This window comes from Bos grunniens, chromosome 28, assembly GCF_055505025.1.
Source record: "Bos grunniens cultivar Pamir isolate PY7600 chromosome 28, Bosgru_T2T1.0, whole genome shotgun sequence".
Lineage (NCBI taxonomy): Eukaryota > Metazoa > Chordata > Mammalia > Artiodactyla > Bovidae > Bos > Bos grunniens.
This window is the reverse complement of record NC_141192.1, coordinates 32,340,294-32,366,280: the sequence shown is the minus strand read 5'-3', so window position 1 is coordinate 32,366,280 and position 25,987 is coordinate 32,340,294. Positions and strand designations below refer to the sequence as shown.

The window sequence follows — 25,987 nt, the reverse complement described above, 5'->3', positions numbered from 1 at the left end:
AATAAATATTATGGTAAAACAAGTTTCATAAATTTTGATTTCCAAGTGCATGTAAAAGTTATGTTTATACCATGCTGTAGTATATTAGCTACACACTGACTGAAAAACCAATGTACATACCTTGATTGAAAAACATTTTATTGTAAAAGAATGCCAACCATCATCTGAGCCTTTGGCAAGTCATAATCCTTTTGCTGGTGGAGAGTTTGAAATATTGTGAGAATTACCAGAATGTGACATAGAGACACAAAGGGAGCAAATGTTGTTAGAAAAATAGTGCCAGCAGACTTGCTCAATTCAGAGTTGCCATAAACCTTCATTTTGTAAAAGTGAAAACAAAAAGTACCCCCCAAACCTCAATATCTACAAAGCATAATAAAGTGAAGTGCAATAAAATGAGGTATGCCTATACATAAAATTAGGGAACAAGCATATTGGCTACAACAAATTTCACTGATGAGCCATAGTCCCTTGATCTGCTTTCGGCTTAAACTTTCAACTTTTAGTGGTCTTTTATTGAGATAGTAACATTTAATAATTTGTACAATATTCTAAAAATTAATTTTATCAGTTTCTGATGCTGTGAAAGTGCTGCACTCAATATGCCAGCAAATGTGGAAAACTCAGCAGTGGCCACAGGACTGGAAAAGGTCAGTTTTCATTCCAATCTCAAAGAAAGGCAATGCCAAAGAATGCTCAAACTACTGCACAATTACACTCATCTCACACGCTAGTAAAGTAATGCTCAAAATTCTCCAAGCCAGGCTTCAGCAATATGTGAACCATGAACTTCCTGATGTTCAAGCTGGTTTTAGAAAAGGCAGAGGAACCAGAGATCAAATTGCCAACATCCGCTGGATCATGGAAAAAGCAAGAGAGTTCCAGAAAAACATCTATTTCTGCTTTATTGACTATGCCAAAGCCTTTGACTGTGTGGATCACAATAAACTGTGGAAAATTCTGAGAGATGGGAATACCAGACCACCTGACCTGCCTCTTGAGAAATCTGTATGCAGGTCAGGAAGCAACAGTTAGAACTGGACATGGAACAACAGACTGGTTCCAAATAGGAAAAGGAGTTCATCAAGGCTGTATATTGTCACCCTGTTTATTTAACTTATATGCAGAGTTCATCATGAGAAACGCTGGACTGGAAGAAACACAAGCTGGAGTCAAGATTGCCGGGGAAATATCAATAACCTCAGATATGCAGATGACACCACCCTTATGGCAGAAAGTGAAGAGGAACTCAAAAGCCTCTTGATGAAAGTGAAAGTGGAGAGTGAAAAAGTTGGCTTAAAGCTCAACATTCAGAAAACGACGATCATGGCATCCGGTCCCATCACTTCATGGGAAATAGATGGGAAAACAGTGGAAAGTGTCAGACTTTATTTTTTTGGGCTCCAAAATCACTGCAGATGCTGACTGCAGCCATGAAATTAAAAGACGCTTACTCCTTGGAAGGAAAGTTAAGACCAACCTAGATAGCATATTCAAAAGCAGAGACATTACTTTGCCAACAAAGGTCCGTCTAGTCAAGGCTATGGTTTTTCCTGTGGTCATGTATGGATGTGAGAGTTGGACTGTGTAGAAGGCTGGGCGCCAAAGAATTGATGGTTTTGAACTGTGGTGTTGGAGAAGACTCTTGAGAGTCCCTTGGACTGCAAGGAGATCCAACCAGTCCATTTTGAAGGAGATCAGCCCTGGGATTTCTTTGGAAGGAATGATGCTAAAGCTGAAACTCCAGTACTTTGGCCACCTCATGTGAAGAGTTGACTCATTGGAAAAGACTCTGATGCTGGGAGGGATTGGGGGCAGGAGGAGAAGGGGACAACCAAGGATGAGATGGCTGGATGGCATCACTGACTCATTGGACGTGAGTCTCAGTGAACTCTGGGAGTTGGTGATGGACAGGGAGGCCTGGTTGTATACTGCAGAGATGATTAGAAGACAGATCACAGCTGGAAAAGCCAAAGAGAAGCTCTCATTAACTTTAACTTATCTTAGGGTTCTTGTTCTAACAAATCTTCAGTTTTCATCTAAGAATGTTCGTCTGTTTTTTCTCAATAGAGACCTTTTTTCTTGGTTGAGCTTTCTTTCTTTTGATTTTAACTACATCCCTTTATGACCCCATCACTTTTTCTGGAAATGCTGGAAGAGAATCACCACAATTATCATTATGACCATTGATGCACAGGCAAAGCCAATGGCCAGAGCCAGGAAGTGGAGGTCAGAGAGGTGAACAGTGTACCCAACAGTGAGCCAGAGCTCCCCTGTTCCCTGCTGCCAAATCAACATCAGGTGGGTCCTTCACCTGGCAGGTGTATGTCCCATTATCGTCAATCTGCAGTTTCCAAAGGATGGAGACATCACTGATCAGGGCTCCCATCCCATACCACCCAGTCCTTGAAACTCCCACTCATGGGTTTGAAGGGATCCACATAGTAGTAGAAAATAAATAGATCCATCTCAAGACCATAAATTCCAAGTCACTGTTAGAGCATAACCCATAGGGAAGAAGTTAGAGAAAGTATACAGATGATAAAGAGAATTAAATTGTTTGTGCTTGCCTTTAGAGAGCATACCACAAAGCTCAGGGATTTTTATTCTTAAGAATAAAAGTTTAAAAAATTATAAATAAAAATTCTTGGAAATTCCTTGGCAGTCCAGTGGTTAGGACTCTGAACTTTCACTACCGAGGGCCTGTGTTCAGTCCCTCATTGGGGAACTAAGATCCCACAAGCCTCATGGCAAGACCAAGATACAAAGAATAAAAATTCTCAGGAATCACATGTAACTAAAAAGACTATGAGAACTGAAACTTTGAATAAATAACATCATAATAAAATACAAAGATAACTACAAAAACAATACAACTCCCATCACTTGTCTAAAATATATTATCAAGCACCTGTGAGCAATCCTAAATTGTACCAAAAATTGTAAATAAAAGCCAATCACACTTAATCCCAAGAGGGAGAGTTAAGAGCAAACCTTGATGCTGCCCATCCCTCTTTCACGCTGAGATTTTGAATATTTGTGCTTTTCACAAATGAGACAACTTCATAAAAGCTGCTTTTAAATTTTAGACGCTGGCTTAGACTAAGTCCAGTGTGAAAGAATCCATTGTGGGATAAAAGTTCACAGGGTGACCAACGGAGTTAGAAGAAGTCTCTGGTGACTTCCTTCTGAGAGATATCACATCCACAGAGTTACAGTGAATGACTAGCACCCCAGAAAGCTGCATTTCCATCTGCATACAAGGGAAACTTCCTCAAGGAAACAAGCTTTTCTTCTGAGGTAAGTAGTACTTCCCTGGTGGCTCAAATGGTAAAGAATCTGCCTGAAATGTGGGAGACTCGGGTTTGATCCCTGGGTTGGGAAGATATCCTGGAGAAGGAAATGGCAACCCACTCCAGTATTCTTGCCTGGAGAATCCCATGGACAAAGGAACCTGGAGGGCTACAGTCCACGGGGTTGCAGAGTCAGACACGACTAAGCATTTAACACTAATCTCTTTAATTAGTCTGAGTACCATACCTAGGGGCTTCCCTGATACCTCAATTGGTAAAGAATCTGCCTGCAATGAGGGAGACCCAGGTTCAGTCCCTGGGTTGGGAAGATCCCCTGGAGAAGGGAAAGGCTACCCACTCCAGGATTCTGGCCTGGAGAATTCCACGGACGTATAGTCCGTAGGGTCGCAGAGAGTCGGACGCAACTGTGCAACTTTCACTTTCACCACACGTAAGGTTTCCCTGGTGGCTCAGATGGCAAAGAATCTGCCTGCCTTGCAGGAGACCTGGGTTTAATCCCTGGGTTAGGAAGATCTCCTGGAGGCAGGGATGGCCACCCACCCCAGTATTCTTGCCTGGGAAATCCCATGGACAGAGAAGCCTGGAGGGCTATGGTCCATAGCGTCACAAAGAGCAGGACACAACTGAAGCAATTAGCACCCTTGCACAGCACACACACCACACCTAGGACTTACATAACAGTTTATAATCCTCCAGTCCATCCTAAAGGAGACCAGTCCTGGGTGTTCACTGGAAGGACTGATGTTGAAGCTGAAACTGCAATACTTTCGCCACCTGATGCAAAGAACTGACTCCTTTGAAAAGACCCTGATGCTGGGAAAGATTGAGGGCAGGAGGAGAAAGGGATGACAGAGGATGAGGTGGTTGGATGGCATCACCGACTCAATGGACATGTGTTTGTGTGGACTCTGGGAGTTGGTGATGGACAGGGAGACCTGGTGTGCTGTGGTTCATGGGGTCGCAAAGAGTTGGACACAACTGAGCGACTGAACTGAATCCTCCCGGCTGAGTGAAGCAAGGGAATGACATAAAGCAGAGACTGAGCTGCCAAGCAGGGGGCCAGAAAGGGTTGTGTTTGGGGAGAATACCTTTTTTAGGGCAGAGATTTAGGGGAGTCGTTGACTGGTCCAAATCCTAGGACCCAACGGTACGAGAGGTCTGTGCTAGCCTGTAGGGATCAGGTGTGTAGACATGGTTGGGAAAAAGCCCTTGTTACTTTATTTTATATCTTAGCAGCGCTTTCAGAGTGGCACCTGAAGATAGGGATTTCTAGTCCTCTTTATCCTTTGTCTCAAGCTGCTCTGTGTGATAAGGGGGCCATTTAGCCACACAGGCTCGTTGAGCACTTGAAATGTGGTCAATATGACTGAGAACCTTAACTTTGTCAGGTACACAACATAAAGTTTATCATCTTAACCATTTCTAAGTCAGGTAGTGTTAAGTACATTCAGTTTTGTGCAACCAATCTTCACAGCTCATTTTTATCTTGAAGACTTGAAACTCTCTATGTATTAACAACTCCCCATTTTCTGCCTCCTCCCAGTCTCTGGAAACATCACCATTCTAATTTCTGGCTCTGTGAACCTACTTTTGATACTTAATGTAAGTGGAATCATACAATATTTGTCTTTTTGTGACTGGCTTATTTCACACTGCTTAATGTCAATGGCACCCCACTCCAGTACTCTTGCCTGGAAAAACCCCATGGACAGAGGAGCCTGGAAGGCTGCAGTCCATGGGGTCGCTGAGGGTCAGACACGACTGAATGACTTCACTTTCACTCTTCACTTTCATGCATTGGAGAAGGAAATGGCAACCCACTCCAGTGTTCTTGCCTGGAGAATCCCAGGGACGGGGGAGCCTGGTGGGCTGCCGTCTATGGGGTAGCACAGTCAGACACGACTGAAGCAACTTAGCAGCAGCAGCAGATAGCATATTAAAAAGCAGAGACAGGGGAAGGGAAAAAGAAAGAAAGAGAGGGAAAAAGAAAGAAGAGAAGGAAGAAAGGGAGAAAAAAGAGGTGGAGGTGGATGGAGAGAAGGAGGGAGGGAGGGATTAAAAAAAAATAATAAAAAAAATAAAAAGCAGAGACATTACTTTGCCAACAAAGTTCGTCTAGTCAAGGCTATGGTTTTTCCAGTAGTCATGTATGGATGTGAGAGTTGGACTATAAAGAGAGCTGAGCACCAAAGAATTGATGCTTTTGAACTGTGGTGTTGGAGAAGACTCTTGAGAGTCCCTTGGACAGGAAGGAGATCCAACCAGTCCATCTTAAAGGAAATCAGTCCTGGGTGTTCATTGGAAGGACTGATGTTGAAGCGTTTTTACTACAATACTTTAGCCACCTGATGCGAAGAGCTGACTCATTTGAAAAGACCCTGATGCTGGGAAAGATTGAGGGCAGGAGGAGAAGGGGACAACAGAGGATGAGATGGTTGGATGGCATCACTGACTCACTGACAATGGACATGAGTTTGAGTAAACACTGGGAGTTGGTGATGAACAGGGAGGCCTGGCATGCTGCAGTCCATGGGGTCGCAAAGAGTCGGACACAACTGAGCAACTGAGCTGAACTGAACTGGATAACTAAAGACTTCCCAGGTGGCTCTGTGGTAAAGAATCTGCCTGTCAATGCCAGACATAGGAGACATGGGTTCAATTCCTGGCTCAGGAAGATTTTCTGCAGGAGGAAATGGTAACCCACTCTAGTATACCTGTTGGGATAACCCTATGGACAGAGGAGCCTGGCAGGCTACAGTCCATGGGGTTACAAAAAGTCAGACATGACTGAGGGACTGAGCACATGGAGAACTAAGATTCCCACATACCACAGAATAGCTGAGCTTATGTACCATAACCAGAGAGACCTCTTGCTGGAACTAAGACGAATCATAGCCAAATAAATACTAAAAAAAAAAAAAAAAGTTGCAAAGTTAGTATAGGGAGTTCCTGTATACCCTGCATTATGTCTCCTGTATTTAATATCTATATAACCATGGCATATTTGTCAAAACTAAGAAATTCACACTGATATGGTACTCTTAATTAAAATACAGACTTTAATCTGATTTTACCATTTATGTCCTTCCACTGTTTCAGAATTGAAACTACAATCCCATATTGCATTTAGCATACAAGTTTTTTATATACCAAGTTCAGTTCAGTTCAGACCCTCAGTCCTGTCGGACTCTTTGCAACCCCATGAACCGCAGCACGCCAGGCCTCCCTGTCCATCACCAACTCCCAGAGTCCACCCAATCCCATGTCCATTGAGTCGGTGATGCCATCCAACCATCTCATCCTCTGTTGTTCCCTTCTCCTCCTGCCCTCAATCTTTCCCAGCATCAGGGTCTTTTCAAATGAGTCAGCTCTTCCCATCAGGTGGCCAGAGTATTGGAGTTTCAGCTTCAACATCAGTATATACCAAGATCTTGCCTCATTTTACTATTCACAATGTTTTTTTTTTTCCATTTCTCTTCAGAATAAAGGCTCTAAGGTTTTGTATGGTTATATATAATTCATAAATGTAATTATCTATATCCATAAATGTATGGGTATGCATACATAACCATATGTGTCTGACTCTTTGCGACTCCATGGACTGTAGCCTTCCAAGCTTCTCGGTCCATGGGGTTTTCCAGGCAAGAATACTGGAGTGGGGTGCCGTTTCCTTCTCCAGCGGATCTTCCCCACCCAGGGATCGACCCCGGGTCTCCGGCATTGCAGGCAGATGCTTTACCCTCTGAACCACCAGAGAAGCCCGTATATATAATTCATAAATGTAATTATCTATACCCATAAATGTATGGTTATGTATAATTCATAAATGTGATGCCCACAACTACCAAAACACAGTTATGGTCAACAATATAGGACTAACTGTTGTAGCCAGGGAGATCTGACACTATGGGGAACCCTTGGGTATCTTAGGAAGTTAATGTTAAAAGGGGCTTACTGGGATTTACTGAAAGGCCCGAGGTTAGGACTTCACCTTCCAAAGCATGGGGGTACCAGGTGGATCCTCCCCTCGGGGAGCTAAGAATCCTACACGCTTCTTAGCCAAAAACCGAAAGCATACAACAGTAACAGTAGAGAGTTTTAAAATGGTCCACATAAAAAAAAAAATCTTAAAAAAAAATAAAAAGGGCTTATTGTAGTGTTTGGGTGTATGTAGGTGATTTGGGGGAGGGCCCAAGGAAATGGTGATTTAATTGTTATCTGAAAAGCAGGAGGAATGGAGCAGGACTAGAGTTGTCACTGGAAAAGCAAGTCACTCATGTTAGCTAGAGAAGGGATGTTTGGTCTTTTTGTGTTTGCATGTCTGTTTACTGTTCATGCACAGTTAGTCTTAAATTTCTTCACCTTCCGTCTCGTTAGATACCTCATTTGACATCAAAATTCCATGATGTCGCTTATGTTCATCCGGGGATTCAGGCCAGCTACCAACGATGGCTGTCGGGGCTCCTTTACTTTTTAACGCTAAATCTGAGCATAATTAAGATGAAAAACAAAAGGAGATCACTCAGCTGCTTTTGTAACAGAATATGACAACTCTTGGTCCCTGACACTACCTAACCCAAATAACTCGTTACCAAGGGCTGGAAAGGTCAATGTGTCTTGTTTAGAGCAGAAACAGCTGGCCTGGATGTAGCAGGAAACCAAACGACACTGGCCTAGACCGCGTTTCCTCCAGAAGTGAAGGGCTCCACGGTGACTTCCTCTGCCCCAGGACTTATTTCTCAGGACAGGCCTGAGGAAAAAGCCCTGCCCTCTGAAGGAACCAGTTAACAGAGCTAGCCGATGTCACGTGACAGTGCAGAGTAGACCCTAGAGAGCACACCTTGCGGCTGCGGTCACTCGATCCGCCTTCATCGGTCTCCGATGTTCCTGGTTCCCTCCTTCTTTCTCGCCAGGAAATGACTCTCATTTCCTTCTACCACGCTAGTCTTCTGTCTGGACATTCTTTGAGCTCACTGGGAGACCCTCCCAGTCAGTACCACTAAAGCCTCAAACTTGCCACAAAAGGCCTCTTCTCTACCAAGGGCTCGCCCACGTCCCGCAGCACCCCTCCCGGCAGCGGGTCCCTAAGCATGCCCCGGCCCTGCCCTGCGCCTGGATGGCTAATCCGTGTGCGTCACAATGGCGTCCTGGTGGCCCCGCCCCCGGACGCCCGTCTCGGAGACCCCGCCCCCGTGTTGTCCTTCCGGCTCGCTTTTAGACGTAGGATTGCGCCGTCTTCCGGGAGAAGAAGGTGGGGTTTGACAATAATCCGGAAGCGGGGCGGGGGCGCGGGCTTGTGGGCTGTTGTTCCCGGCTGCTCGGGCACATGACCGACAGGGGGCAGGGCACACCGAGAGCCGAAGGGCTCGTGAAGGTACCGCGTGTGCCAAGGGCGGCGGGAGTTGTTTGACTCCCGCCCACAGCGCTTCTGACCACGCCCCTCCGTAGCCCGCCCCAGGGATTTTCATGGCGATGGTAAACAAGCCTCCCTTGAGTTAACTAGAACTTCACAGTCCCCGGCGTTTCGTTCTGGCAACCCACTCCAGTACTCTTGCCTGGCAAATCCCATGGGCGGAGGAGCCTGGTAGGCTGCAGTCAATGGGGTCTCGAAGGGTGGGACATGACTGACTTCACTTTCACTTTTCATTTTCATGCATTGGAGAAGGAAATGGCAACCCACTCCAGTATTCTTGCCTGGAGAATCCCAGGGACGGGGGAGCCTGGTGGGCTTCCATCTATGGGGTCGCACAGAGTCGGACACGACTGAAGCGACTTAGCAGCAGCAGCAGCAGGGTGTTCAGGAAACAAGGACGGCCGAGGTGTGGGATGTGAAGAAGAGCGGGAACAGGGAGACTCGGAGCCTTAAGCGAAGGGTGGGGCGGGCGGCCTGTTCGAGACCTGCACACTCGGAACAGACTGGGACCTGGAACCCCTGGGGTTAGAGACTGTGGAGTATCCTTGGTTCCAATGGAGGAGTCGCCAGCCCATCTAGGGAGACGGAGTCAAGGGGGCCAGAAATGGGTCGTGTTTGGGGAGAATACCTTTTTTAGGGTAGAGATTTAGGGGAGTCGTTGAGTGGTCCAAATCCTAGGACCCAAGGGTACGAGAGGTCTGCGCTAGCCTGTAGGGATCAGGTGTGTAGACGTGGTTGGGAAAAAGCTCTTGTTACTTTATTTTATATCTTGCTGCTGCTGCTAAGTCGCTTCAGTCATGTCCGACTCTGTGCGACCCCATAGTCGGAAGCCCACCAGGATCCCCCGTCCCTGGGATTCTCCAGGCAAGAACTCTGGAGTGGGTTGCCATTTCCTTCTCCAATGCATGAGAGTGAAAAGTGAAAGTGAAGTCATTCAGTTGTGTCCGACTCCTAGCGACCCCATGGACTGCAGGCTTTGCTACTCAACTTTTCTCCTACCCATTTCCTGTTCCCTGAGGAAATAATTTCAAACTTTTGAATTTTCTTCCCCATTAGTTTTATTCCTTTTGTATCTGCATCTCTTTGTGTATTTCGTTCATCAGCTTCGCTAAATTTGAATACTTAAGTCTGAAGTATTTCCTGATTGATTTCCTTTGCCTCCTGGTCACACTTTTCTGCAGCATGTGTATAGGCAGCTGTTTGCTTTTCTTTCTTTTTCTAGACGTATCCTTGACTATATTTTGCACTGGTTCCATTTTTGACGGCTCATCTTGGAGTGAGTTTGAATTCAGCAGATTGTGGGAGTGGGTCCAAGGCTCTCATACTTTTCTTTATTATCAAGATTTGCGTGTAGTTTATTTTTTTCCCCACTTTAAAAATATGACATGTAAGAGATCTTTTGTAAAACATACCTCAACGGTATAAAGAATACTACTCAATCCAAATTTTAAGAAATAGAACTCAGCGTGGTTCTCTTTCTCATCAGATCTGAGCACTGGTCTTGGTGGTCATAAAGGTCATAAAGTAGTAGTAATGAGACTCTCCTCACAGTGCTTGGAGTCTGCTGTATGGCCTGTGGGCTTCTTTCAAACAAGGTTAAATTCTTTTAGAACTTGTTTCCTCCTCCCCCGTACAATGGCATAATCTCAGGCTTAAAAGTGAAATTGCCCAGTTATGCCCTACTCTTTGCTATCCCAAGGGGTGTAGCTTACCAGGTCCCTCCGTCCAAGGGATTTTCCAGGCAAGGGTACTGGAGTGGGTTGCCATTTTCTTCTCCAGGGGATCTTCCTAACCCAGGGATGGAACCTGGCTCTCCTTTGTTGCAGTCAGGCAGATGCTTTACTGTCTGGGCCACCAGGGAAGCCCAACAGTAGGTGAAGCTTTGTTGTTCAGTTGCTCAGTCGTGTTGTTCTCTTTGTGATCCCATGGACTGCAGCATTCCAGGCTTCTCTGTCCATTGCCATCTCCCATCTCATTTCCATTGAGTCGGTGATGCCATCCAACCATCTCATCTACTGCTGTCCCCTTCTCCTGCCTTCTATCTTTCACAGTATCAGAATGTTTTCTAACAAGTCAGCTCTTCCCATTAGGTGGCCAAAGTACTGGAGCTTCAGTTTCAGCATCAGTCCTTTTAATGAACATTTAGGATTGATTTCCTTTAGGATTGACTGGTTGGATCTCCTTGCAGTCCAAGGGACTCGCAAGAGTCTTCTCCAACACCAGAGTTCAAAAGCACCAGTTCTTTGGCGCTTAGCCTTCTTTATAGTCCAGCTCTCACATCCAGACGTGTCTACTGGAAAAACCGTAGCTTTGATTACATAGAGCTTTGTTGGCAAAGTAATGTCTCTGCTTTTTAATATGCTCTCTAGATTTGCCGTAGCTTTTATTCCAAGGAGCAAGCGTCTTAATTTTGTGGCTGCAGTTACCATCTGCAGTGATTTTTTTAGCCCAAGAAAATAAAGTCTCTCCCTGTTTCCATTGTTTCCCCATCTATTTGCCATGAAGTGATGGGACCAGATGCCATTATCTTAGTTTTCTGACTGTTGAGTTTTAAGCCAGCTTTTTCACTCTCTTTCACTTTCATCAAGAGACTCTTTCGTTCCTCTTAGCTTTCTGCCATAAGGGTGGTGTCATCTGCATAATTATTGCTATTTCTCCCCGCAATCTAGATTCCAGCTTGTTGATACAGTGATTGCTGATTAATATTTCTGTATTTGGGAGAGATTTCTCATAAGTTCTCTTGCCTCTTGATTGAGAGTGATCCTTTATTCTAAAATATGTTACCAGTAAAAATGTATTTGTCCGTTATTGTGGATATACAGAGGATCTTCTATAGGAAGAGGAGAACTAAGAGATAATAGATTATTTTGTTTTGTTTGCTAATGTTGGTACCTAGCATATCAGTAACCAGTAGAAGATGCCTGGATGTAAAAAAGAAAGAACGAGAACGCCACATTTATCTTAAGACACTTCGTGTGATCCCAGTCTTCCCAGCTCCCCCATCACTATCTTGAATTTTATGTTTGTCAATTGCTTGCTTTTCTTTATAATTTGACTAAAATTGTATCCCATAGAAAAATGTATTTAATAGTTTTGCATGTCTTTGGATTCTATATCTGTTGTTTTCATACTCCATTTTCTTCTATGCCTTTCTTCGGTTAATTGGCCTTGTCTGTTGTCTTCACAGTATTATGAAGACCAAGCATAAAGCTATAGTATTTTTTGCTGTTTTATAGCGTTCCATTTAGTAAGTGGGCAACAACTTATTTCCCCACTATTCTGTTAAAGGAGTTATAGATTGTTTTCAGTTTTCTGTATTATAAACAGTGATGCTTTGAATTAGTACCTATTTTCTGGTCTGGGGCAATGTTTCCTCCTCTTCCATTTTCTGAGAGAGATTGTTTAAACTTGGTTTTAATTCTTCTCTAAATATCTGATATAGCTTTTCCAGTGAAACCATCTGGTCTGGAGATTTGGGGGAAAGTTTTAAAATTATGAATTCAATTTTTTGATAGTTATAGAACTGTTCAAATTATTTCATACTAGAGGAGCTGTGATAGTAACTTTTTGAGGAATTTGATCTAAGTTGACAAATTTACGTGAGTAGAGTTCTTTATAGTGTTCTCATAAAACAACCTTTGAGGTTATTTTGCCAAAATTGAAATATTTTCAGTCATTATTTCTTGAAATACTTTCCAGTCTCACATTCTTTCTCTTTCCCTTCTGAGACTCCCATGATGTGATCATTAGATCTTTTGTTATATTCCCACAGGTTCTGGAGGCATTTTTCATTTTTTGATGCTCTGTTTTCATTCCTTCAGATTGGATAACTTATATTATTCTTTATTCAAGTTTTCTGACTTTCCCCCATCTACTGGGTCCATTCTGCTTTTGAGCCCATCTAGTGAGTTTTTAATTTTGGTAGTTATATTTTTCAGTTCTAGAATTTCTCCCTGGTTCTTTAAATCTTCTGTTTCTTTGCTAAGTTGTACTTTTCCACTTACTTAAAACATGTTTATAATTGCTCACTGAAGCATTTTTGTGATGGCTGCTCTAAATTCCTTGTCAGATATTCCAAATATTGGTGTTTCTGTCTTTTAGGTTTTTTTTTTTTTTTGCCACACCATGGGGCTTTTGGGATCTTAGTTCCCTGAGCAGGAATCAGACCAGAGCCCTTGGCAGTGAAAATGTGGAGTCCTAAGCATTGGACCACCAGGGAATTTCTTCTGGTTTTCTTTTCTCATTTAAGTGGGAATTTTCCTGGTATTGGTATGATGATTATTTTTTTTTAATCCTGGATATTTTCATCATTTTCTTGAGACTGTGGCTCTTACCCAAATCTCTTTTTAGCAGGTTTTCTCTGACACCATACTGGCTAAGGAAAGGGAGATGCTACCTCATTACTGCCAGGTAGGGTGGAAGTCTAGGTTGCCCACTAGGCTTCTGTTGACTAACTGGGGCTGGGGAATGGGAGAGGTACCTCATTCTAGTGGACTGGGTTGGCTGTCCGGTTCCCTACCGGACCTTCAGTGACAGTGGCTTGGCTGCAAGAATGAGATGTATGTGTTGCAGCCTGGTGAGGGGAAATCTGAGCTTCCTGTTAGGCCTTGACTGATACGGGTGGCGGGGGTGGCACACTTATTTTCTGTGGAGCTTGGCTGAAGTAGGGTGGTTATTGCCTGCAAGTTTTGTCTTCCAAGGCTACCCCTTTCTTTATCCTTTGGCTCAGAAGAGCAAGCTTCTCTTAGTACCCACTGACATTTTCAGATGGCTGGCTTCTCAGACACCCAATGTAGAATATATGAGGCAAAAAGAAAACTCAGGAACCCTATGTCATGTCATTTCTTGAGTCCCAAGATAATTTCTTGGTGTAGTTTCTCTTCACCTTTCAGTTTTGTTAAGTTTATCTCTATAATTTCAGTATGTTTAGCCATATTTAATGGGAGGAATATGAAGATATCTTCTTTATCTTATCCTGAACTGGAAGCTTTGCCTTTATTTTTGAAAGGTATTTTTGCTCTCTTTGAAATTATTTGACAGTTTTTTCTTTTAGGACTTTAAAGATGTCATTCCACAGTGTTCTCTTTTGTATTGTCTCCTGTGAGAAATCTGATGTTATCCTTTATATGTTCTTTATTTAACATGTCTTTCTGGCTGATTTAAGACTAAATACACTTGATCTGAGCCAAAAGGCCGAGAAATGATTAAGATTTTTTTAAAAATCCCTTATTTTGAGCAATTTGATTCTGATGTTATTTGGTGTCATTTCCTTTATGTTTCTTTAGTTTAGGATTCATTGAGTTTCTTGGAACCTTATAGTGTTTTTTTAAGTGTGGAAAGTTTTAGGCCATCATTTTGTTACTGAACAAAGTTTGTGTGTCTTATGGACAGTGAGGCCAAACAAACCAAAATGGTGGCGTTTGGAGTAGAGAAGGGTTTATTGCAGGGCAAAGCAAAGAGAACTTGTCGCTCATGCTCAAAATCCCCTTCCTCCATTGTTTTGGTGGAGAAGTTTTGCTTAAATTTGTTTATTTTTATTTATTAAAATTTTTCACTGCTCTGGGTGTCTGTTGCTGCTCAGGCTTTCTCTAGTTGTGGTGAGTGGTGGCTGCTCTTCGTTGTGTGGGCTTCTTACTGTAGTGGCCTCTCTTGTGGAGCACAGGCTGTAGTTGCGTGTGCTTCAGTAGTTGTGGTGTGTGGGCTCAGTAGTTGTGGCTTGAGGGCTCTAGTGCTCTGGTTCAGTAGTTGCAGTACACAGGCTTAGTTGCTCCATGGCATGCTGCTTCCCAGACCGGGGGTTGAACCCATGTCCCCTCATTGGCAGGTGGATTCTTAACCATTAGAGCACCAGGGAAGCCTGAGAAGTTTTTATAAGCTAAATTTGAGATGAACGCTTCGGGTGTATGACTTCCTTTTGGTAGGTTGATGGTGAGCTAGTGTAACCAAAATTCAGCCCCTGTACACTGGTACAAAATTGCATCTTGGAGGTGGAGTTTTGGGTGAAGTATGAATAGCTATGGGGTTCCCAGGTGGCCCTAGTGGTAAAGAATCCACCTGCCAATGCAGGAGCCACAGGAGATGCAGTTTCAGTCCCTGGGTTAAGAAGATCCCCTGGAGGAGGGCATGGCAACCCACTCCAGTATTCTTGTTTGAAAAATCCCATGTACAGAGGAGCCTGGCAGGCTGTAGTCCAGTGGATCACAAAAAGTTAGACATGACTGAGCACACATACATGCAGCCATGAATAACTATGTTGTTTTGCCAGGCAAAGGGGGCCACAGTAGGCAAATGCCCTTCAAACTATGTCCCAACCTAGAGGAGGTAGTGAGGAGTTTTTATACTAATGATCAGCGTGTGGACATTCTTCTGACTGTTTATTGGTGAGGTAAGTGGAAGTCAGCAACATCAATCTTCTGGTTCCAACCAGTCTGGGATCTGCATGCTTGAGTTCAGCATATGGACTCAAACTCAAAAACCCGGCCAAAACCCTGCTTGGGACTCGAACCCAGGCAGAACCCATAGTCTTCCAACTGAGATCACAGACTTGGTTTCAGGTCGTAATGAAGCTATGGTTCTTGATGTCTCATCACAGAAAAAATTCAGTGAGAGACATAGTGATAGGTAAGAAGTGGATTTATTCAGAGAAACACACTCCACAGAGTGTGGGTCATTGCAGAGGGTGAGTGCAGTGGCCTTGAAATGTGTGGTTAGCTTTTATGGCCTGGGTAATTTCATAAGCTAGTGAGTGGGAGGATTGTTCCAACTATTTTTGGGACGGGGTGAAGATTTCCAGGAATTGGGCCGCTGCTCAGTTTTTGGTCTTTTGACAGCTGACCTTGGAACTGTCATGGTACCTCTGGGTGTGTCTTTAGCTTGCTGATTGAGGATCATGGTCTAGTCATCCAAGTTGACTTGTCTGCCATCTTGAACTCATTTGATTCTAATCAGTTTATGTTGTATCCTCTAGGCTATGTCATTCTTTCAAAGGTTGTGCCCTGCCCCCTTCCCTCCTGTTTCACAGCTACTGAGCCCACTTGCTGCCAACTGCTGAAGCCCATGTGCCTAGAGCCTGTGCTCTGCAACAAGAGAAGCCGCCGCGCACTGCAACTAGAGAATAGCCCCCACTTGCTGCAACTACAGAAAGCCCATATGCAGCAACGAAGACCCACCACAGCCAAAAAACAAATAAATGAGTAAGTTAAAAAAAAAGCAATTTAATGAAGCATCAGTAGGCTCGTAGAAGACATATTCTCTTTTTAGGTTTAAGACACTTCTTAATACATGAATGGAGATTGGGATTATCTACCAGGAGTAGAGCCAATACTAGGTAGATCTGTAGCCAGACATGACTAAATAAGTGGTTTTTGACAGATTTATCCCTTAGACCATTTGGCCTTTGTAGACATTTTGATTGTCATGACTAGGGGCAGTACTACTGGTATTCAGTGGACAGAGGACAAGAATCCTGCTAAATGTACATTTTGTAGGATAGTTTCCAAACCAAAAAAATTATCTGGTCCCAAATGTCAATTACGCTGCTGTTGAGAAGCTTAAATCCTGTGTTACCTGAGAACGGGGTTTCCCTCTTGAGGGGTGTTGAGCCAAAAGACACATCCAAGCCAAAGATCAGGAGAAGGAGGGATTTATTACTTGCAGCAGGTGTGGAGAACACAGGGAACCTTTCTCAAAGCAGTGTCTCCCTGAACAGCAAAATTGGGGAAGTTTTAAGCTAAGGATACATGAATATTCATGAAGCGATTTGAACAAGTGAATTCAGCATAGAATAGGGGCAGAGGTTGATAGAGTCCAAACTTTGATGTTGTGAGGGTTAGAAAAGGTCAATATCATCATTCCTTTGGTTCTAGTTGATCTAGTGGTTGAGACCTTGAGGAGGGGTTAAATTATGCAAAACAGTTAAAGAAAGTGCCTCAGGCTAATCTTTATCATTGAAAGAGAACTGGGAGTCTTTACAACTGACTTCCCTGGGTGGCTCAGACAGTAAGTAGTCTCCCTGCAATGCAGGAGACCTGGGTTTGATCTCTGTGTCAGGAAGGTCCCTTGGAGAAGGAAATGGCAACCCACTCCAATATTCTTGCCTGAAGAATCCCCATCGACAGAGGAGTCTGGCAGGCTAGTCTATGGGGTCACAAAGAGTCGGACTGAGTGACTAAGAATTTCACTTTACAACTGATTTACTGTCTTTGCTATTGTTATCTCTCTGGCCTGATAACAGTTTATTCTTTTGTTCCCTTAGGATTATTATTACTGAGACCTGATGAAGGGCAAGCATTGTGACCAGGCTTAGATTCCAAAATGGCTTCGGCCAAAAAATTGCTTGTCTTATGTTAATAAAGTCCTGCCTAGTTCTCTTTCTCCTGAGACTCCCTACCCAATTTGCTTACAACTGGACTAAAAAAAGATCTTGAAATAAAGAGAAGAGTAATTCCTGGCAAGACTTAAGAGAGTCAAAGTAGTTCTGGGCTTCCCTGGTGGCTCAGTCGATAAAGAATCCGCCTGCCATGCGGGAGTCCTGGGTTCAGTCCCTGGGTTGGGAAGATCCCCTGGAGAAGGGAATGGCTACCCACTCTAGTATTCTGGCCTGGAGAATTCCATGGACTGTATAGTCTGTGGGGGTCGCAAACAGTGCGACATGACTGAGTGATTTTCACTCCCTAGATCAGATCAGATCAGGTCAGTCACTCAGTTGTGTCTGACTCTTTGCGACCCCACGAATCGCAGCACGCCAGGCCTCCCTGTCCATCACCAACTCCCGGAGTTCTCTCAGACTCACGTCCAACGAGTCAGTGATGCCATCCAGCCATCTCATCCTCTGTCGTCCCCTTCTCCTCCTGCCCCCAATCCCTCCCAGCATCAGAGTCTTTTCCAATGAGTCAACTCTCTGCATGAGGTGGCCAAAGTACTGGAGTTTCAGCTTTAGCATCATTCCTTCCAAAGAAATCCCAGGGCTGATCTCCTTCAGAATGGACTGGTTGGATCTCCTTGCAGTCCAAGGGGCTCTCAAGAGTCTTCTCCAACACCACAGTTCAAAACCATCAATTCTTCGGCGCTCAGCCTTCTTCACAGTCCAACTCTCACATCCATACATGACCACAGGAAAAACCATAGCCTTGACTAGACGAACCTTTGTTGGCAAAGTAATGTCTCTGCTTTTGAATATGCTATCTAGGTTGGTCATAACTTTCCTTCCAAGGAGTAAGCGTCTTTTAATTTCATGGCTGCAGTCACCATCTGTAGTGATTTTTGGAGCCCAGAAAAATAAAGTCTGACACTGTTTCCACTGTTTTCCCCATCTATTTCCCATGAAGTGATGGGACCAGATGCCATGATCTTCGTTTTCTGAATGTTGAGCTTTAAGCCAACTTTTTCACTCTCCACTTTCACTTTCATCAAGAGGCTTTTGAGTTCCTCTTCACTTTCTGCCATAAGGGTGATGTCATCTGCATATCTGAGGTTATTGATATTTCTCCCAGCAATCTTGACTCCAGCTTGTGTTTCTTCCAGTCCAGCATTTCTCATGATGTACTCTGCATATAAGTTAAATAAGCAGGGTGACAATATACGGCCTTGACGAACTCCTTTTCCTATTTGGAACCAGTCTGTTGTTCCATGTCCAGTTCTAACAGTTGCTTCCTGACCTGCATACAAATTTCTCAAGAGGCAGATCAGGTGGTCTGGTATTCCCATCTCTTGAAGAATTTTCCACAGTTTATTGTGATCCACACAGTCCAAGGCTTTGGAATAGTCAATAAAGCAGAAATAGATGTTTTTCTGGAACTCTCTTGCTTTTTCCATGATCCAGCGGATGTTGGCAATTTGATCTCTGGTTCCTCTGCCTTTTCTAAAACCAGCTTGAACATCAGGAAGTTCATGGTTCACATATTGCTGAAGCCTGGCTTGGAGAATTTTGAGCATTACTTTACTAGCGTGTGAGATGAGTGCAGTTGTGTGGTAGTTTGAACATTCTTTGGCATTGCCCTTCTTTGGGATTGGAATGAAAACTGACCTTTTCCAGTCCTGTGGCCACTGCTGAGTTTTCCAAATTTGCTGGCATATTGAGTGCAGCACTTTCACAGCGTCATCTTTCAGGATTTGAAATAGCTCAACTGGAATTCCATCACCTCCACTAGCTTTGTTCGTAGTGATGCTTTCTAAGGCCCACTTGACTTCACATTCCAGGATGTCTGGCTCTAGGTCAGTGATCACACCATCGTGATTATCTGAGTCGTGAAGATCTTTTTTGTACAGTTCTTCTGTGTATTCTTGCCATCTCTTCTTAATATCTTCTGCTTCTGTTAGGTCCATACCATTTCTGTCCTTTATTGAGCCCATCTTTGCATGAAATGTTCCTTTGGTATCTCTGATTTTCTTGAAGAGATCTCTAGTCTTTCCCATTCTGTTGTTTTCCTCTATTTCTTTGCATTGATTGCTGAGGAAGGCTTTCTTATCTCTTCTTGCTATTCTTTGGAACTCTGCATTCTAAATCATTTTGCAGGGGGAGTAACTACCATTAGCAATACCCACACCAACACCAAAACAAATACTAAGCTGTTGTGTCAAGAGAAGGATTAAGGTGGTGCTAGTGGTAAAGGGTCCACCTGCCAATGCAGGAGGCACAAGAGATGTGGGTTCAATCTCTGGGTCAGGAAGATCCCCTCGAGGAAGATATGGCAACACACGCTAGTATTCTTCCCTGGAGAATTCTGTGGGCAGAGGAACCTGGCGGGCTACAGTTCATAGGGTCTCAAAGAATCAGGCACAGCTGAAGTGGCTTAGCGTGCATGCACACACCTTCCACGGCTAAGGAATGTGCAAGTGCTTCATAAGCATTATACACAAGCTATGTATATTAGTGCTAAACATTAGTGCTATATTCAGTGCACTACACAGGGCACCAGCGACCTCCATTTTAAATTACTAAGTCACATGTTTAATTAATTGTGGAATTTGGCTTTGAGCCCAAATCCTAATCCCATTTTTTATCACTATACTATAAATCATAACAAGAGACAAGAGTGAGAGAAATAATAGCTAAGGCACAAAAAGAGAATAGAAGGGTAATAGAGAAGTAGAAAACAAAATTAAGTTTTTAGCAGACTTGAGATTTGGGACAGTAAGCTAAAAGAAATACTACTGTGAAAAAAGGCAGATGAGCCCAGGGGCAATTGTTGTTAATAAATAACTATTCCCCTGTTTTTTTCTTTTTTGTCACCACACTTGTGGGTTAGTATTCTAGGCCTGGAACTATCTATGGTGGAGATAATACCATTTACTTAAAACAGTTGGCTCAGTGCCTTGCAAATAATAGCACTTCTCCATTGGAAGGCATCATAGGTACTGGCCATGGTTATCAGTTAATGTATTTGTGCTTTAGTTCTATGAGGACTGCTGATGTGATATTTTTATAAACCTTGCAGATAGTTACTTATCAGATGACCAATACTCTCAGTTCAACAGTAGACTCTGTAGCTTTCACTTTTTATATTCCTTGTCTACTGAGAGAGAACGCTGTTTTCAGAGAAACTTTGGGTATACTTTAGAATCACCTAGGAAACTTTTTTTATTAATTAGTTTGTTTGGTCACACCAGATCTTAGTTGTAGCTTTCGGCGTGCTGTATCTTTAGTATGTGGGATCTAGTTCCTTGACTAGGAATTGAACCCAGGCCCCCTGCATTAGGAGTGCACTGGCTTAGCCACTCAGAGAAGGCAATGGCACCCCACTCCAGTACTCTTGCCTGGAAAATCCCATGGACGCAGGAGCCTGATAGGCTGCAGTCCATGGGGTCTCTAAGAGTCCGACACAACTGAGCGACTTCACTTTCACTTTTCACTTTCATGCATTGGAGAAGGAAATGGCACCCCACTCCAACTGTTCTTGCCTGGAGAATCCCAGGGACAGGGGTGCCTGGTGGGCTGCTGTCTGTGGGGTCGCACAGAGTTGGACACGACTGAAGCAACTTAGCAGCAGCAGCAGGCTTAGCCACTGGGCCACCAAGGAAGTCCCTACCTGGGGAACTTTAAAAATGATGATGTTTCTGCTCATCCCAAACCAATTAAAGAGCAACCTTTACAAACAGGACCGAAAGAAGGGGTACTCCAGGTTTCTTACTTCTATTTTTTAATTTTCACATTCATATTTTAAAATTAATATCTAAAATTTTATAAATTTAAAGAATTTTGAAATATCTAATTTCTGGTATTTGTAAATATTGACTTAAAAGATAAAAGTCACCTCACTTCTTTAAATGTGAATAATAAGTTGTAATAACCTTAGTGTAATATGTGATAAACTTCTTATCATTGGGACGTTTCTCATCATTCTTTTCTGTTCTACTCTCCATATAATTTTATCCCACTAATATATATTCATGCTTTAATGTCTGTATCACCCTTTGAGAAGGAAATGGCAGCCCACTCCAGTAGTTTTGCTTGGGAAATTCCATGGATGGAGGAGCCTAGTAGGCTAGAGTCCATGGGATTGCAGAATTGGACATGACTGAGCAACTTCATTTTGTACTTTGTACTTTATAATTCTCTGGAGCAAAAATATGTATATAAATTTGGATTAAACTTTTAAGATTTCCTCTGTCCACAGGCTTTAAGTACTTAAAATTTCTGGATTGTGGGATCTTTATAGTACTTGTTAAAACACAGTTAATACAAGCAGTGTACATATATTAAAGCTTTAAGCCCACAAAACCTAAATTTCCATCAATAGGTGAGACGATAAACTAAATATGGTATGTTTATACAATGGAATGCACATCAATAAAAAAGAAGTACTTATGAACTTCAAAAGCATCATCCTGATTGAAAGAAGCCAGACATAAAAGAGTATATACTCTATGATTCTGTTTATTTAAAAATCCTAGAAAATGCAAACCAACTCTCTGGTGACAAAAAGCAGGCTGATAGTTGCTTGGGACTAGCAGTGGAGGGAGGCATGGACTGCAAAGGAATGGGACATAGACTTCCCTGGTGTTCCAGTGGTTAAGACTCCAAGCTTCCAATGCAGGGGGTATGGGTTCGATTCCTGGTTGGAGAATTAAGATCCCACATGCTGTACAGTGTGGCCAAAAAAAAAGAGGGTGGGTGCTTACAGGATGATGGAAATGTTCTGGAACTTGAGTGTAGTAATGAGGTCACAGGTGTCATCATTTATCAAAATTCATTGAATTGTACAGTTTAAATTATACATCAATAAGGTCGACAAGAATATATTCCAAGTTTTTATAAGTAGTGAAATGTACAGCTTTATTGGGAATATGCAGAAGAATAAGTTCAGTTGCTCAGTTGTGTCTGACTCTTTGCAACCCCATGGTCTGTAGCAGCCAGGCTTCCCTGTCCATCACCAACTCCTGGAGCTTGCTCAAACTCCTGTCTATCGAGTTGGTGATGCCATCCAATTGTCTCATCCTCTGTCGTCCCCTTCTCCTCCTGCCTTCAATCTTTCCCAGCATCAGGGTCTTTGCCAATGAGTCAGTTCTTCATATCAGATGGCCAAAGTATTGCAGTTTCAGCTTCAGCATCAGTCCTTCCAATGAATATTCAGGACTGATTTCCTTTAGGATTGATCGGTTGGATCTCCTTGCAATCCATGGGACTCTCAAGAGTCTTCTCCAATATTACAGTTCAAAAGCATCAATTCTTCAGTGTTTAGCTTTCTTTATAGTCCAACTCTCACATCCATACATGACTACTGGAAAAACCGTGGCTTTGACTAGATGGAGTTTTGTTGGCAAAGTAATGTCTCTCTGCTTTTTAATATACTGTCTAGGTTGGACTTCCCTGGTGGCTTAGATGGTAAAGCATCTGCCTACAACTTGGGAGACCCAGGTTCAATCCCTGGGTTGGGAAGATCCCCTGGAAAAGAAAATGGCAACCCACTCCAGTGTTCTTGCCTGGAGAATCCCATGGATGGAGGAGCCTGGTGGGCTACAGTCCATGGGGTCGCAGAGTCAGACACGACTGAGCGACTTCACTCACTCACTAGGTCGGTCATAGCTTTTCTTACAAAGAGCAAGTATCTTTTAATTTCATGGCTGCAGTCACCATCTGCAGTGATTTTGGAGCCCCCAAAAATAAAGTCTGTCACTGTTTCCACTGTTTCCCCATCTATTTGCCATGAAGTGATGGGACTGGATGCCATGATCTTTGTTTTTTGAGTGTTGAGTTTTAAGCCAGCTTTTTCACTCTCCTCTTTCATTTTCATCAAGAGGCTCTTTAGATTCTCTTCACTTTTTGCCATTAGGGTGGTGTTATCTGCATATCTGAGGTTATTGATATTTCTCTGGGAATTCTTGATTTCAGCTTGCACTTCATCTAAGCTAGCATTTTACACGATGTACTCTGAATATATGTTAAATAAGCAGGGTGACAATATACAACCTTGACGTACTCCTTTCCCAATTTGGAACCAGTTTGTTGTTCCATGTCCAGTTCTACTGTTGCTTCTTGACCTGCATACAGATTTCTCAGGAGGCAGGTCCGGTGGTCTGGTATTCCCATCTCTTGAAGAATTTTCCACAGTTTGTTGTAGTCTATGCAGTCAAAGACTTTGGCATAGTCAATAAAGCAGAAGTAGATATTTTTGTGGAATTCTCTTGCTTTTTATATAATCCAACATATGTTGGCAATTTGATCTCTGGTTCCTCTGCCTTTTCTAAATCCAGCTTGAACATATGGAAGTTCATGGTTCACGTACTGTTGAAGCCTTGCTTGGAGAATTTTGAGCATTACTTTGCTAGTGTGTGAGATGAGTGCAATTGTGCGGTAGTTTGAACATTCTTTGGCATTGCCCTTCTTTGGGATTGGAATGAAAACTGACCTTTTCCAGTCCTGTGGCCACTGCTGAGTTTTCCAAATTTGCTGGCATATTGAGTGCAGCACTTTCACAGCATTATCTTTTAGGATTTGAAATAGCTCCACTGGAATTCCATCACCTCCACTAGCTTTGTTTGTAGTGATGCTTCCTAAGTCCCACCTGACTTCACATTCCAGAATGTCTGGCTCTAGGTCAGTGATCACACCATCGTGGTTATCTGGGTCCTGAAGATCTTTTTTGTATAGTTCCTCTGTGTTTTCTTGCCCCCTTTTAATATCTTCTGCTTCTGTTAGGTCCATACCATTTCTGTCTTTTATTGAGCCCATCTTTGCATGAAATCTTCCCTTGCTATCTTTGATTTTCTTAAAGAGATCTCTAGTCTTTTCCATTCTGTTATTTTCCTCTATTTCTTTGCATTGATCACTGAAGGCTTTTATATCTCTCCTTGCTGTTCTTTGGAACTCTGCGTTCAAATGGGTATATCATTCCCAGAGGAATAAATCCCTTCTCAAAGTAGTAAAAGTCTCTTATTTTTTGAACCAAAGTTAATAGGCTACTTTTAATAGGTAGATTCACCTCTTCTCCGCCCCCATTTCATTTTCTGATCTCATTTCCTATTGTACTCAACTCTTCTCATTTTACTCATGTTGCACCCATCAGGCAATATGTCTACTTCTGGAGCATGCTTCTCTTCTCTGAGTCTTTTCTCAAATGTCATCTCTTCAATGATACCCATCCTGAACACCTTCTAAACTGGCAGTTTCCATCCCCACACTCCCATCTCTTTTATCGCTTTTTATTTTTCTTTATTCTGTAGACATTAACTCCTTTGAAAAACTATATAATTTACTCATTATGTTTAGTATTTATTGCCATATAAACTCCAGGAAGGCAGCAGTCTTTCTTTTGTTCTCTGTTGTACCTAGAGTTGTGCCTGGCTCTTGCTCAGTCCCCCAAAAGTGTTGAATAAAAGAATGAATTAAAGTAGACTTAAAACTGAAGACTGGGGACTTGCCTGGTAGTCCAGTGGTTAAGACTCCGTGCTTGCAATGCAGGGGGCACTGGTTCGATCTCTGGTTGGGAAACTAAGATCCTATATGCCATGAGGCCAAAAAAAGCACCTCTGTAAAAAAAGCACCTCTGTGCTTGTGGTGATAGGCAACTCTACCAGTATACCAAAAATCATTGAATTGCACAAGAATAGTAAGTGAATTGTATGCTATGTAAATTATAACACAAAAAGAAAAAAGATTAAGAACTAGAAAAGAAATTATAAAACTGAAGGCTTTCAAATTAGTATATATTTGGGTCAATAGAATCCCTGCTTATAAACATTTTAAACCCTTATTGGGGTTTCTATGAGGGTACCCTGTCTGAAACAAACAAACAAAAAACCCAAACAACCTTCAGTTCAAAGAGGTCAACTCGGTGCTTTTGAGATAAAACAAGCAGGTTATAAATACCGTGGAATTCAGGAGTACTAGGTGTATTTTTTTAATATATTTTTGTTTTGTTTTGTTTTTTAGGAGTACTCAGTATAAACATCTGATGAACCAATACAGGGTCTTGGATATGAAGTGGAATTCCCTAAAACTCAGCACTGACTCTTCTTCCTCACAATGAGAGTACCAGACTTAGGAGGAAAAGTAAATTTGAGGGAAAATAAGTTTAGGATGGTTGAATACATATGTTGAGTTGCCCAACCTGAAGTAAAATACCATTATCTGGGGGAACAAAATTCCCAGAAGCTCTAAATAGATGGTTCTTCATATAAACCGAAAGAGCAGGGACTTCCCTGGGGGTCCAGTGATGAAGAGTCCAGGCTTCTAATGCAAGGGGCATGGGTCTGATCCCTGATCAGAGAACTAAGATCCTACATGCTGTGCCAAAAAAATGAAACAAAACAAAACAACAACCAACTGAAAGAGCAGACCAGGTGTGAAGCAGAATAGGGGACATCTCTGCAGTAGAAGGGGTGGGGCCAAGGATATTGAACTTCCTGTGGGGCTTCTGTCACATTCCAGCTCCTAACATGAGAGCTTTGTGCTTTCAGTCAAGATACTGAAACCTACTTTCTCAGAGCCTTTATTAGTTTCCCAAACCAAAGAAACCTCCACCTTTGACACAAAAGTGTCATAGCTTAGGTAGATGTATAGACTACATGTGCTAAGCACTGAAGCCCTATAAATGGACATGATGTCAATAATGGGCCGGGAGAAACTGTCCCAGCTATGGGGTTATTGTCAGCATTTAAAGGGCCTAGTGAACTCTGGAATAGATCAAGTAGACAATAGTCTCTAGGAAGTCAAACCCAATAGCCCAATTAAGGGTGGGGTGCAGGTGAAATATACAGTATTCTGAGGCAATGGAGATAGCAGGCAATACTCAGAGACAGGTAGACGCAACAGTAATGCCAC

General features: G+C 42.8%; 1 long non-coding RNA gene across 4 annotated transcripts; it reads left to right on the top strand.

Moving 5' to 3' along the window:
* Positions 1-8,542: 8,542 nt before the first annotated feature.
* Positions 8,543-25,325, top strand: LOC147343093 (uncharacterized). 4 transcript variants are annotated; one of them, XR_015157053.1, is made up of 5 exons: positions 8,772-8,898; positions 13,078-13,137; positions 14,993-15,112; positions 15,749-15,920; positions 25,097-25,325. It is a non-coding gene; the product is annotated as an uncharacterized LOC147343093 (long non-coding RNA). The 4 variants fall into 4 exon arrangements; XR_015157057.1 differs by having other exon boundaries at positions 15,695-15,920; XR_015157055.1 differs by lacking the exon at positions 13,078-13,137 and having other exon boundaries at positions 8,543-8,789.
* Positions 25,326-25,987: the final 662 nt, after the last annotated feature.